General features: G+C 39.1%; 1 protein-coding gene across 4 annotated transcripts in view; it reads left to right on the top strand.

Annotated features, from left to right (window-relative positions):
• Positions 1–13,074: 13,074 nt before the first annotated feature.
• grm5b (glutamate receptor, metabotropic 5b) overlaps positions 13,075–15,050 on the top strand; it is an 81,627-nt gene continuing 79,651 nt past the window's right edge. For all 4 annotated transcript variants that reach the window (XM_051958373.1, XM_051958367.1, XM_051958369.1 and 1 more), the window contains exon 1: positions 13,075–13,316. The gene's annotated coding sequence lies outside the window, so the exon portion shown is untranslated. The remainder of the gene's footprint in view (positions 13,317–15,050) is intronic.

Genomic DNA, 15,050 nt, shown 5'->3' with positions numbered 1-15,050 from the left:
GACCCAAATCGAGGTCGAAACGTCGCCGGTTGCACACTTTAAACTCAGCAGAGAAGGGTAGACCAAATAGGAGTCCCCAAAGAAATGAAGAGGGTAGACCCAAATAGGAGTCCCCAAGAGTAAGGAGGGTAGACCCAAATAGGAGTCCCCAGAACAATAGAAATAATTCAAGGACAAAGTGGCACACAGGGATGGGTTGGTTTATACTTATGATTTTTATTACATATATAACAAAGGCGAAACCAGCATAAAAACCCAAATAAGGGATAATAAATAGCTAAAATTGGGCCTAAAAACAGGTGGAACCACATCTAAAAAAACTAAACAGGTTAAAAGGTTTGAAACACAGTAAAAGGGTAGACCCAAATAGGAGTCCCCATTAGAAGAAGGGTAGACCAAATAGGAGTCCCCAGTAGAAGAGAGTTAAAGCTAAATACAGTTTAAAAACAGTTTAAAAAGCTAAATACAGTTTAAAAACAAGTTCATACCTACCTGTACTTACCTGGATCCGGAACCTGTGGGAAAACCTGTGGAGAGAACAAACAAAATCAACAATTGGAAAAGCAAAGTGATGCATATATAAAGTAAATACTTACCTGTAAAAGTCCCTGGCGGTGGTCCTCAACAGAGGATGGACAGTGCATTCCCGGTCCCCTTCTCAGAAGGGGGCTGATCTTTTCCCCTCACCTGACCCTGACCCTAACTAACCCTAACCCTTATTTGGAACCTAACCCTAACTTCATTTTGATAAACACATTGTAAATTAATAAATTGGAGTTCATATTACACTTTATTAAAATGTTTAAAAATTATATTTCATATGGGTTGGATAAAAAGAATTTCATTGGCTAGGAAAGGGCTATAAAAACTATTAATTGGGCTAAAAATGTTAAAAATAATTTATTCTGGCAATATTAGGGTTAAAAATGGATATATTTCTATAAAAATGCTTAAAATTACAATAGTCATTTCATTTGACAAGACAATGGTTAAAAAATTATATATTAATATTTTAATTCATGTTAAAAGGTGATGGGAATTTTCCTGAGGTTAATAATGGGTTAAAAGGGCAATTCATAGCAATTTGGAGGGGTTTAAATGGTTAAATCCTTGAAAAACTAAAAAAGACGATTGAAAATATAAAAGGCGATCGAAAATTAAAAAGACGATTGAAAATACAAAAAAGACGATTGAAATATAAAAAGCAGCTGTAGAGAGCTCATTCGAGAGCTGACCTCTGATGAGACAACATCTCTTTTACTTCAGAGAGCCAACCTTTACTTTTTTGGTGTGCTATTGACCTGAAGAAGACCCAGAGTAGGGTCGAAACGTCGTTTACAGCACACACTTCCTTTGTTTATTGTTTGATTTATTCTAAATTAATTTTTCTTTTACAAAAAACAAGTTTTTATTTTTTTATGGGGTTTTATCCTTTTCATATTTGAAAAGCGCCTTTAGTTGTTTGTTTTATTTCATTTTTATTTACAAAGACAAGTTTTGTTTCTCATTTTATCTGGTTTATCCTGATCATATTGATAAGCGCCCTTGGTTGTTTGGTTTTTCTTTTCAAAAACATTTTTTACTTTGAAAAATCAAAACAAAAAAATAAAAACAACAACATGGATGATGGCTGGACGCTAGTGCGCCGTGGCAGAGGGCGCCAGCGCATCCGCCAGCCACAGTGGGGTCGAGGTGATGGGGATTACCGTGGTTGGGAGGACCGCGCACCATCCTTCTCCCCTGCAGAGGGGAGGGGGGCATTTCCCCATCCTAACCCTGACCCTGACCCTGACCCTGACCCTTTCCCCAAGCCCTAACCCCAACCCTTACTAACCCTAACCCCAACCCTCATCTTGGCCCTAACCCTAACACACTCTGTTAAAAACATTTATAAAGTAACAATTTGAATAAATATTGGATTTTCTAAAAATATAAATATTGGATTTTCTAAAAATATAAATATTGGATTTTCTAAAAAATATAAATAGGGTCAAGACTATACTAAAAAATTAATTTAATTTGACAAGACAAGGGTTAAAAATGATTGGATTTTTATAAATAGGGTTAAAAACTATGATATTATTTCATTTGGCAAAGAAAGGGTTAAAAATTATATATTAATACTTAATTCATGTTAAAAAGGGTTATGGGAATTTTTTGGAGGTTAAAATTGGTTAAAAGGGGAATTCATAGGAATAGGGATGCTTTAAAACAATGGGAATACAAATTCAGTTAAAAGACGATTGAAAACTAAAAAGACGACTGAAAATATAAAAGACGATTGAAAATTAAAAAAGACGATTGAAAATACAAAAACTAAAAACTGCTGCAGAAAGCTCATTTCGAAGCTGACCTCTGATGAGTACGCACCTCTTTTACCTCAGAGAGCCAACTTCAAGTTTTTCGTGTGCTTTTTTCACCTGAAGAAGACCGTTTACGGTCGAAACGTCGTGATTTCTTTTGTTTGACAGCACACCTTCCTTAGTTTATTGGTTTATTTTATTTAAAACTCTTTGGAATTTTATTTTTCAATTTACAACACAAGAATTTTCTTTTTTGGTTTACCTTTCTATTTGAAAGCGTTTTTAGTTGTTTGCTGTTCTATTATAGGAAAAAATAAATAGACAGCAATTAAAATGGATGGATGGACGGTGGTAAGGCGGGGCAGGAAACGCCCACGCACCCGTCCACAGGATTGGGACTGGGGTCCCGAGGTTGGCAATGGGTGGATGGACCGTGCACCATCCTTCTCCCTAGGGAGGGGAAGCTTCCCTCGTCCTAACCCTAACCCTGACCCTAACCCCAACCCCAATTTCATATTTCTAACCCTAATCTAACAACCCAGTTAACAATAAAATATTGAACACAATGACAATTCATAAACATGTATAATTCAAAATTAAAATCACATTAACAATTCATAAACAAATTTACACAATTTAAAATTCATAAATATATTTATTTCATGACTTAAAACAAGTTTAAATTCATTAACACAATTTCATCACAATTAAAACTAAGTTAAAATTCATAAATACATTTATATTCACAGTAAATTTCTTTAACATAAATATACTACAGTCAATTCTCTTTAAATTCATATTAGAAACATATATTACTATTAAAACACATTAAAATAATTTTCTTACCTTTAAAATGCTATATCTATTGCTTTAAAATATACTGGGTTTGTTAAATATCTAATTCATTGAAAACGGTAAAGTAAATTTCCATCGTCTTTTTATTTTAAGGGGGTGTGGCTTGCTCCTCTATAAAAGGACCACCACAGAGCACAGCTCATTCTTGCTCTGGCCTTCGACGAGTCAACATCTCTCCAGCCAGTCTTAAGCAGCTCTTTATTTTCAGTGCCCTACACCTGAAGAAGACCCAGCCGGGTCGAAACGTCGTAGCATGGCACTTTTTCATTTGATTTAATTAATTTTAAAGGGAGTTTTTCCACATTTTGATTTTTACAACTGTCTTTTTAAAGACAATTTAATTTAATTAAGACATTTCATTTGTTTATTATTTTAATTCATTTTCTTTTTAGTTTTAGTTAAAAAATTATAGATCTTGTCCACTCCCACTCCATGATGGAGGGAGAGTGGACTGTTGTACGCCGTGGTAGGGGACGACGCCCCCAACCACGGCCTTATTATGAACCCCAACCCCACTGGGGTCATCATGATGGGGATGGGAATGGGAGAAGGACTGGAGGGATGGCCCGTGCATTCCCTGGTCCCTACTTGGGAGGGAACAGGGCCAATCCCTTTGTCCCTAACCCTAACCCTAACCCGACGTCCTACTGCCGCTGGTGGAGGGCCGACTGCTGGGACGATCTCTGGCGCTGCCGTTGCCGGTCTCGGCAGAAGGACGTCGCCGGCGCCGCTCCAGCTGCTGCTCCCGCCACCGCCACCGCTGCTCCTCCTCCTGCTGCTGCCACCGCTGCTGCTGCTGCTGCTCCCCGCTGCCGCTGGTTTCACCCGTTTCCACCAAAAACTTTCTAATTTTTATAACGAAAAGTAGCCCGCTGTAGATCTTTGTTGTTCCCGCCGCCGCTGTCTACCAACTGACACTCCTGCAACGTTCGGTGTTGCCATGGAGACGGACACCTCAAATCACGTCACTACTCTGTTGTAAGAACAGGTAACCCTAACCCTAAGCTAGCTTAGTTAGCCAACGCTCATTTATAGTTTTACATAAGGCTGCTGGCTAGTGCAAAAATGCACCAGACACTAGCTTTCTGATGTTTAGCATTTAGACAAAAGAATACATATAATATATACCGCGCTTTGCAAAAGTTCTGTTACACGGTTTCATTATCTTTAGAGATGTTTACATGTCGGAGTGAAAAATTCCATTAAATAAACTGAAAGTTCTACCTTATAGGCAGGTGTTCTTAATACAAATTTTTTTCTCCAGTGAAGTTGTATCAAGATGGAAGTCAAAAGAGTTGAGATATCTGCTGGGTGTATTTCAAGCTATTTTTGCTTCTATAATACAACAAGACTGCTTTTTAGTCTGTATTATAAGCTATTTTGCTCTTATAATGAAACAAGACTGCTTTGTAGTTTGTATTTCAAGCTATTTTTGCTCTTATAATGAAACCAGACTGCTTCGTAGTCTCTATTTCAAGCTGTTTTTGCTTTTAAAATGATACAAGACTGTTTTTTAGTCTGTATTTCTATGGCAGCAACAACAACAACAACAACGCTTGTCTGACTCTGGCAATTATTATAATACATAGGTAATTGTTTATGCATGTTTTTTTATTGTATCTCTTTAACAGATGTCAAGTGACGAGGAGGTGATGATCTTTGGTGTGGAGGTGATCTACACTGATGAGGAGGGTGAGATCGACGCTGGTCAAGTGAATGGAATCTACGGTGATGGTGATGAAGTGAATGCGATCTACATGCATGAGGATGAAATATATGTGCATGAGGAGGAGGACATGTACGTCGATGAGGGTGAAATGTACCTTCATGATGGGGATGGGATGGATGCACGGTTAGGGTTAGGATGGGATGCACGTTGTGGACGGTGATGTGACATAAGGAGAGAGAGAGAGAAAAGCAAATGAAAAGGCAACAATTGAGATGAGGATTAAACTCAGTTTCTTGAACCTGCTTCGTGAAACAAGCCCCTGGTATTTCTAATGTTGGCTAAAAGCTTATTTTAAACTGAATTACCAGGGTGAAGAAATCATTAAGAAATCAATCAATCACAAATCATTATCATTGTCACATAATTTTATCTATGACGGGGAAGCAGAAAACATTGAGTAAAGTAACGCAGTTCCCAGATTGTGAAATAGTGCAAGGGCTCTACACTGACACTGACCTCCTTTGTGATGGTGAAAAAACACATTTGTATCTGTATGTATGTATGTATGTATATATTTGTGTATATATATATTATCCCTATTTGTTTATTATCTCTTCATTGTTGCACTGCCTGCTCTAGGTGCCTTTTCAAATGCTCCCCCTGGGGACAAACAAAGTTTTCTGAATCTGAAAAAAAACTGTTAAACTGTCACGCTGATGTGGCAGACAGAGCTGCAGTGTTGAAGACAATGTTCATATTTTATCATTTCATAATAAAAATTGCATTATGCCGCAGCACAGTGTGTGAATACTAAAGCTCCAAAAAGCTTAACTCGCAAAGAGGTAATGTCGTCAGCCTAAACAGAGCTAGAAAGAACACTATTAAGATCTGGTTGTAGCATATGCTTAAAGTTGAGACTTATAGAAATCAATTGTAAATCAATTAAAAAAATAAATGGACAAAATATCTCTGTCAACATTTGCAGTAATATGTGAGTTTACATGCTCTGTATGCTAATAAACTAATTTCATGCCACAGGAATGAAAACAGGCAGTGGCAGGCTCTTGTTATTCCATTCCACAGCAGTATTATTAGGAATGAAAATAGCAATTCATTCAGACAGAACCATAAAAAATGCTTTGTGTCACTGGTGAAGAGAAAACATACATTGAATGAGGGACTGAGTTGTTTTGCTTTTTGTGTGTGTGTGTGTGTGTGTGTGTGTGTGTTGAAAGAGATAGACACAGATGCAGTGAAAACAATGCTGCTAAAGAAATAGGCAGAGACACTTTTGTTGAAATTATAACCCACTACAATGAGTACAACATCACAGTACTTTGGAATAATCTTATTTAGGATTCAGTGCTTAAATGTATGTCAAACAAAAATATAAAGCATGCGATATTTTATTAAATACTGTCCATTTTTTTTAAACGTACAGGAGTAAGTATTTGTTGTTCCAAGGCATCTCTACAACAGAACGGACGTCATGAAACAGCCATGCTACCACAACCACCAAGCCTTTCATAGTCTCTGGTCTGTAGTGGTCACACCGTCTGATCACGGTCCTTCAAAGTCACACTTGACTAGTGTGTGGAAGATTGGCATCATTGGAACTTGTCAAACTTTTTGAATACAAATTGTATTGTGTTCAAAAACATACATTAAACGTCTTTTCTAACCCCAGCAACAGAAATGCGAGTTTTCAGAAAAGAAGACCAATTCCATGCTGTGTTGTTTTTCATGTGTGTTCATCTGTAACTGCTGCATTATTCTGTAGCCATATTCAGATCTGCTATTAACAGCAGTGGTAATTTATTAAAATATAATTTATAAACCGAGGGTTAAATATGGCCACATTAATTTATCAAATCCTGGAGATTGTGTTGAAAGATTTTTATTTTTTAAATTTAATAACGAGCTGGCATTGGTGAGTAGAATAAGCGTATTGGGCTTCTAAGAAGCTACAAAATATTTTTTTGACTGAATCGTGATCATCCAGCACAAAACACACCATGTGGAAACTAGGAGGAGGACAGACTGGGAGAGATTTTTCTGGCTGTGTTCTGCAGACTAGTACAGTCGTTCTCAGGGCAGAAAATCATCTGATCACAAGCTGCTGTAGCCAGGCACGGGATGCAGCTTATCTCCCTGCAGGAGCTCAGTGGAGCGCACAGGAATGACCACCACAGGATAAACCCGTCCTCGGGGCGTCCCGTCCTGAGAGAGAGAGACTCACACAGATGCATGTGTGTGTGTTTGAGAACAGAGACATTTCCTTCTGAACTTTGTAAGAATTTCACCTCCCGCAATGCTGTCAAGTTACAGCAGTTCACCCCAGTAACTCCTGAATATTTCAGCAACCACGTGACATCAAGGAACAACTGAGACTTTCTAATGAAACTTCTGGAGACAGAAACTTCTTCTGTCTCCAGAAACTTTTTCTGTCTCCACCAGACACAAGAGGGCAGTGTGAGCCCTGAATCAGAAGCCTTCAGCAGGGTTGGTGATGATCACAGCAGGTTACTACATGCAGCCAGACTCCTCTTCATCAGTTGTAATGAGAGAGGAGGCAGACCGGCGCTGCTGATTTCACCAGCTGGAAGTGTTTCTTACGGTTATTTGACTTTTTTCATTTCAGCAACCTCGTGCCTATTAAAATCCAACCCGCTGACCCACACAGATGAAAGACGGAACTGCCTGACCGAGCAGAGACATCATTTGCACCTTGTTGCCCGGGGAGATAATTCATTTATAGTTCCCAAAAAATTAAAATCGACAAGAAAATCAGAACCTTACTTTTCAGTCCAATCTTAGAGCTCTCCATAAGTTTCATTTTCATTTCATTCATGAAAAATCTATCTGTGATAGGACTAAGAGGAGTGTTGCTGTAACTGTGCGTGTGTGTGTGTGTGTGTGTGTGTGTGTGTGTGTGTGTGTGTGTGTGTGTGTGTGTGTGTGTGTGTGTGTGTGTGTCAGAGGGTGTGACCTCTTGACCTTTGACCTTACACTCCTCATCATCATCATCCGGAAAATGAAGGAGGGAAACAGATGAGTAGAGCTGAAACAATCAGGCTATAGTTTATTAGTTGCTAGGCAGTAAATTAATTTGGAGCTATTTTGATAATCAATAATGGAATGATTTTTTTTTAAAGCAAATTCACCAGCTGAGACTGAAAATTTTCCCTTTCTTCAGTAATAGAGAACTTAATATATTCAGATCACTTTTAGACATTTTTATCAATCAATTAATTTTGGTAACTAATTAACACAAATGAAAAATCTTCAGCACTAAGATATTAAAAACAATAAATGAAGTTGTTCTAACTAGCAGCTACAACAAAAATGTTTTTTGTTCTGCTATCAGCAGATGATCAATACTGAATCAGTCAGAGATCAACACACTACTTACTTGAACTACATTTTGCTGTTAATACTTGCCAAGTACTTTGTGTTACTAAGTCTCTCAGGAATATTATTACATTTCCAAGGATGAAATCTATGCTCACTCAAGTAAAGGTTTTGAGAATTTCTTCCACCACTGGATATTTTCCACTTTAACAATGACTTTATTTTTTTTACCAGGAATTTGCACATTCTCTTATTTCATTTCTGCAGGGTGAAAGTAATACATTTCTGCAGCCTCCCCAGCCTGTCTGTGTGCTATCCCTGTTATCAGAGCGTCCCGGCACCCGGAGACACTGTGACAGCTTGTCGTCAACCTGTGCTGACAGTTTACATCGACATCGAGGCTGCTTTTAGTTTGTATGCACCCAGACTCTGGAACAGCCTGCCTGTGGATTTGAGGACACACTCTCTCTTTAAACTTTGAATTTGCATTTCTCTGCATAAAATTTGTAAACAGCGCATACATATATTGCATACAAAATCCACATCTCTTTCAGTAGGCTTGGCGCATTAACCCTGAAACATTCCAATTATTGTTTTCTTGCAGAGGGGTGACTTATTGGCTCAACTCATTTAAATATTTTTGCAGTCAATTTGCATACTAGGTGAACAGATCTGTTGAAGACATAATGTTTTAAAAAACAATATGTTTGATGATATCAAGCCATTAGGTCCAGTAACTAACCCCCACTAACCCCAGTGTGCTTTTTTTTTTTAGCATAAACTTGATGTTCAGTTAATTTAAAATAATTAACCGGCATCAAAATTTGATGATTTATCATTTGGTCAGTGGAGCAACGATCACATTACATGAGCGTGAATGTTTTATAACCGACGTCCTCGTTTCTTTTTTGCCTCTATTTTCTTTTTTTTTCTTTCACAGACAAGTGACAACCCTGTAAATCAGCTATGTGTCTATGGCAACCATGGATATCCACTGTTATTTTGAAATGCCATTGAATACTTGATTTGCCGACTGTGACACTGAGTCTGTTGTGCTTGTGATTTGCGGAGGAGTGTGGTAAAAAAGACAATTTTACCCTATGGATGTTACGTGCATGTGATGCTCACTCGTACGCAGCAGCGATTACACAAACACTCGTACACAGACAGAGAGGTATGTTTCATGGGATGTTCTTTCCTGTAGCGACTGTTGTATAATCTTATTTTCTTCCAACCAGGGGACCTGTTGCTATGTGAATCACTCAGCGGTAAACTCTGCTTAACAGCTTCAGTGTCAGATCATGCATGCACATACAACGTGTTAAATGGAGGATTTTCTCCTATCACATCGTTCAGTTCAGTACTCACTTCACTCTAACACACGTCATCGATTAGTTTCAGTTACATCTAAATTAATTCACTTATTGATCCAAACTTGCATCAATCAAGTTTCAAGTGTCCCTCGTTAATTATTTGAATGTGTGTGTGTGTGTGTGTGTGTGTGTGTGTGTGTGTGTGTGTGTGTGTGTGTGTGTGTGTGTGTGTGTGTGAGGCAGAGATATTGACCAGCATCAAACGACACAGTTTGAGCTGATTCATTGGCTGCTTGCTGATTTTCTGTTTAACTACAACTGTGAAGGGTTGCCATGGAAATGTGACCTCAGATTGTTCTGGCATTTCGTCTGTCCTAAACACCTCTGTTTAGAAAATCAAAGACATGATGTGATGTGACAACAAATTTGTGTTAAATTTGTATGCATTGTGGATGTCAGAGAGAGCAATCGAGAAAATTCTTGCCAGGATCTGTGAGGTCTGATCTAACCTCTAATATCATAATAAGTGTTGATTTAAGCCTAAATCTGGGACATACAAAAAGATGAGGGTTTATGCTCCAAAATGAGCATTTTAAGACCAAGTATGTTTAAAAAGCTGTCCCATCTGAGACACACCAGTTTGTTTGCCTCAATTTGGAACAATAATTTAGTAAATAATTGTGGTATTTGCTATCAGTTAAAAGGGTGCATTCAAGTGATTGTCCATAATGCTGTGTGTATTTCCTTTTCTGTTCTTATAGTCACCAGTTTCCAGATTAAATACATGACATAATCTGAATGAAGGAGAGAAAACACCGCAAGATGTGAATATTGAAAATCAGTCATAAATTCACCATTTTTGTAGCAACCTGATTGTGATGCTAATGAATGAACTTTACACACAAATGGAAGCTACATGCAAAAAAAACACAATTACCTTTGTGGCCCATATCACTGAAATGTAAAATGATTCATATCCTGCCCATGCACTTGTATTTGTTTTTAGTCAAATACTGTGTGTTTGAAGCTTTAAGGCAAAATTAAAGGTCAACAAAAGGTTGAATCCAGCCTCCATTGTTTTATTTGTTAATAGTTTGCTTCTCCAGCATTATTTTTAAAGCCTGATTTGATCTCTCTGCAGGGATGACACCAGTCTTGCACAAATCTGTAGAGAGATGTTTTCACAGATGATTCTTTTCAGCTATTCTTTCCTGCCTGCAGTGACTTTGCTGTTCTGGCTCTTCCACTTTAAAACACTCTCAAGGCATTCTGAAAGTGCTGCATTCAGCTGCATTCAAGTCAGGTCCTAGTCTTCTCTTCTTTTTCCACTTCTTTCAAAACTCTTGTGCGGTTGTTGCGGTGTGTTTGGAATCATTGTCATGCATGTTGTAAAATTCCCCACCTGATAAGCTGCTTGACACTGGGAGCCATTTTTATTGCTTCATTCAGTATTCGACGAGTATGCAAACCTGCATTCATAGTGCCTTCTATAAATGTCATCTCCCCAACACCTTTTGCACACATGCTGGCCCACATCAACAACTGCAGACTCCCACCTCCATGTTTCACAGTTGGCACTTGTGGTATGCCAGATCCTCATCACACCTACTGGACCACCTTCTGATCTACACTAATTTATTTTGCTTTCATCCGACCAAAGTGTGTTCTGTCAACATTTATTAGGATTAGTGATGTTTCATGGCAAACCTTAATCTAGGATTCTTTTTGCTTGAGCAAGGTTTTCTTATTTGACACTATTTACAAAGGAGGTCTTCATGTAGCGTCCTACAGCTTTGTAAATACACACGGCACGCATCCATTTAGTTTTCAGTACACAGCTTTGTAAATAGCACAGTGTACATTATGTAATTTTTTCAAGGACACTCACTGTGAATTCTATTACAAGTGGCTCTTCTTGTCAACACGGTTGCAACTAAAGTCTCACAATTAGATTTCAGACAGTTTCCTTTCACATGAAGCCCTGTTGCATTTGTTTGCAGTAGTCACAGGCTTTCACTTTTGTTGCATTAGGGTTCTACTTTTGTACGTACGAACATACGTAAAATTAGGTACCTTTCTTTACCCATTGGGGCTAGAAATATAGAAAATCCACTTTTTTATATTTTTCCACATAATTTCGTGGCCCCAGTATGTCTAGCCTAGTCATGCCACGCCTAACCCTATATAAAAAAGACCACCCCCTTTTTCCCCCTTTCTATTCGAAAACGTATCAGTGAATAAAATGATCAAGTTTGCAGTCTTCACGGCTGCAACTGAGTCAGATTTAAACACAAACAGACACTGAAATAGTCCATTTGGAACAGGGCTGGAACCTAGAATAATATTGGCATGGTTTAATTAATGATACGGGCAATATTTTGAGCTGAAACTTGAACTATGTAGAATATGTAAGATTTACATTAACTTGTTAATGTAAAAGGGCCACAATATGGGGCCTTTAAAAACAGAACAACACCTAAAGATTATTTGACTTTGAGACACTTTAGTGATATTGCAGTCACTTTAGTTGTGCATAGAAGCTATGGCTTGTTTGTTTATCATGTCCAGTGTTTGCCACACACAGGGGCGGTTGTCATGTCCTTTCTTTTTGTTATTGCTCTTAGAAACCTCAAACACCCACTAACACATTTACAAATTTGTGTGAGAGTCTGTTTGTTTTTGCATGTGAACGCTTATGTTTTCCTGTCGGGCCATTTGCTCATGTCAAAACCAGCTCAGAAATGTGAAGAGGACGCGTGAGACAGAGGTCAGGGTTAGTGAGGCTATCACTGAATCATCTAAAGCTCCAGCCAGCCTGCACGAGAGACGCTGTGTGTGTGTGTGTGTAGCTCTGTGTGTGTGTGTGTGTGTGTGTGTGTGTCTGTGTGTCTGTCTGTGTGTGTCTGTGTGTGTGTGTGTGTGTAGCTCTCTGTGTGTCTCTCTCTGTGTGTGTGGTGTGTGTGTGTGTGTGTGTGTGTGTGTGTGTGTGTGTGTGTGTGTGTGTGTGTGTGTGTGTGTGTCTGTCTGTGTGTCTGTGTGTGTGTGTGTGTGTGTGTGTGTGTAGCTCTCTGTGTGTCTCTGTGTGTGTGTGTGTGTGTGTGTGTGTGTGTGTGTGTGTGTGTGTGTGTCTGTGTCTGTGTGTGTGTGTGTGTGTCTGTGTGTAGCTCTTTCTGTGTGTGTCTGTGTGTGTGTGTAGCTCTCTGTGTGTCTCTCTCTCTGTGTGTGTGTCTCTCTCTCTGTGTGTGTGTGTGTGTGTAGCTCTTTCTGTGTGTGTCTGTGTGTGTGTGTAGCTCTCTCTGTGTGTGTGTGTGTGTGTGTGTGTGTGTGTGTGTGTGTGTGTGTGTGTGTGTGTGTGTGTGTGTGTGTGTGTGTGTGAGTGAGAGAGTGTACTGTGTATGTCTATGCTCTTTTAATGGTCCACTAATCCCAAATGCATTTGGCTGGCAAATTAATCCAAGCCTTGTCTCTAAACCCCCTTCTATCCCACAATCCCATCGCCCGGTCTCCTCCTCGATCTCTTATCGTTCCCAGGCTTCTATCTATCACTATCTATCTCCAGATGGTATCTTGGAGGTAGGTGTGATATCGAGAGAGAGGGAGAGAGACGGAGAGAAAGAGAGGGTGGATGACCTGTGACGCGAACGGAGCCTCCTCATTGGAGCACATGGGAAAGAGAGCGAGAGAGAGAGAGAGGAGAGGAGAGGAAAGCAGAGGAGAGGGGGTTCATTTGTTGCCATAGTGAAAAAGTAGATCAACCACCGTGAGTATGATGCCCTGATGGATGCTGTGGTTCTCCAGGAACATCCACCTGCCCTGCAAGCAAAGGTAGGCCCGCATGTGACTCCATCTTCTCCTCTGCAGCTCCAGTGGTGTCCGGATTACAGAAAGAAAAATCCTCATGCATTTATTTTTTTCTAAACCACTCGAGTTAGTGAGGAAGGGACGCGTTGTAAAAAGGGACTACAATAAGGAGACGCTTCCTCAGATAACCCCCTTTAAAGCTCTTTACAGAAAACATTTTTAAAAGGGTCCACTGAGAGCCACCAAATAATGTTGTTTTTCCAATCTCCTGTAATTCCTTTAACTGCAAGATCCTTCATTGGAGTCGTTCTTTTTGCAACTGCTGTTTTATAGTAAGTCCCATTTCCAAATTCCCCAGAGTTGAGAACAGCATTTCAGTATTTTTCCATTTCAGTGCGCTGTTTACAGATTAATACAATCTGGATACTTATTAATTAAACAAATAAAAACTCAATTAAAAGTTGAACTGCTGTTAAAAAATACACAAACAAGTCTAAATAGCCTGCCAGTGTCCGTGTTACATGGCCTGAGACATTTGCAGGGAAGCAAGACGTTTCCATTAATCTGTATTGATTTTTTTATCTTTAACGATTTGATCTCAGTTGGTCTCTTAGGTGGACGCTGTATAGGTTAATGGCCCTTTACTGTGACCGCAATGAAACTTCAGATGTTATCGATCCCCTTCACTGCATCGTTGCCCCAGCTCACAGTGTCACTTCTGATGCCCGAGGCAGAAAGAAACGCAGTGGTCCACCTTCATCCTACCCATTAGGGTATAACGCGCTGAGAGGAGCTACTGATAGTATACAGCATGTGTGCAATTTTAATGATCTGTGTCCATTTTTAAATGGGGAATTAAAGGATGCTTTTGAGTCCAGGAAATAGGGACAGAGGATATAAGCAGATAGAAAGAGATGAAGATATGGAATAAAGCGTGTATGTGAGAAGTTAGATTGCGGAGTATAACCTCGTTTTACAATCTTTTTGCTAGTTGCATTTCGCTCTTTTTTCCTCTCAACTTGTGTGATTTATTATTGTTAGTGTGCATTGTGTACAACACGAAACAATGCAAATAGGATTCAGTAATTTACATTTGCAAGCTGTTCTGAGTTGTTCAATCGTAAACAATATACCACATGACAATAACCTGTGCTCTGATTGGCTGAGATTGGCGAGATTTGTTCCCCCTGGATGGAATTGATTGAAACTTAGCTGAGCCATAGCTGTCTTTCCCAGTATGACATGAAGTGGGTTGAAATTTGACTAAAAAGACGATTTGAAGTTTATGGTGGGAAAAATTCAGTTAGGGATCGAATGGAGACACAGCAGTCAGTGCTAAACCGTTTTCCGCTGCAGGGATTTATACTAGGAACCCAAATGTTATCCAGAGTAGCCGTTAAGCTAAACTAAATGACTTCAAATGCATCCTTTGTTTTATATGAACACAGCTAACGCTAAAATAGTTTACAGGCAAATGTAGTCGCTCCACGGTTCGTATGAGATTGGCTAACTTCAAGACATTTATCCATTGTCCGCACAGTGGCGCTGTTAGCCTCATTAACTATGCTGTTCGGCTAATAGTGGAATTATAATCCAGAATAAGATAGACCAAATGATTTAGTACACTACTGTTATTATTTTATGTGAAAACAGATGAAAAAGTTTATAGGCAAGTGTAGTGGCTCCAAATATCAGGGATTGGCTAACTTCAACACCATTAGCCTCGAGAAACGGGCTGTCTTTTAGCCTACAGTCTAG

The sequence above is a fragment of the Acanthochromis polyacanthus genome, chromosome 13, assembly GCF_021347895.1.
Source record: "Acanthochromis polyacanthus isolate Apoly-LR-REF ecotype Palm Island chromosome 13, KAUST_Apoly_ChrSc, whole genome shotgun sequence".
In the NCBI taxonomy this organism is placed as follows: Eukaryota; Metazoa; Chordata; class Actinopteri; family Pomacentridae; genus Acanthochromis; species Acanthochromis polyacanthus.
The sequence above is the reverse complement of the archived record's forward strand: the minus strand, read 5'-3'. Positions and strand labels throughout refer to the sequence as shown.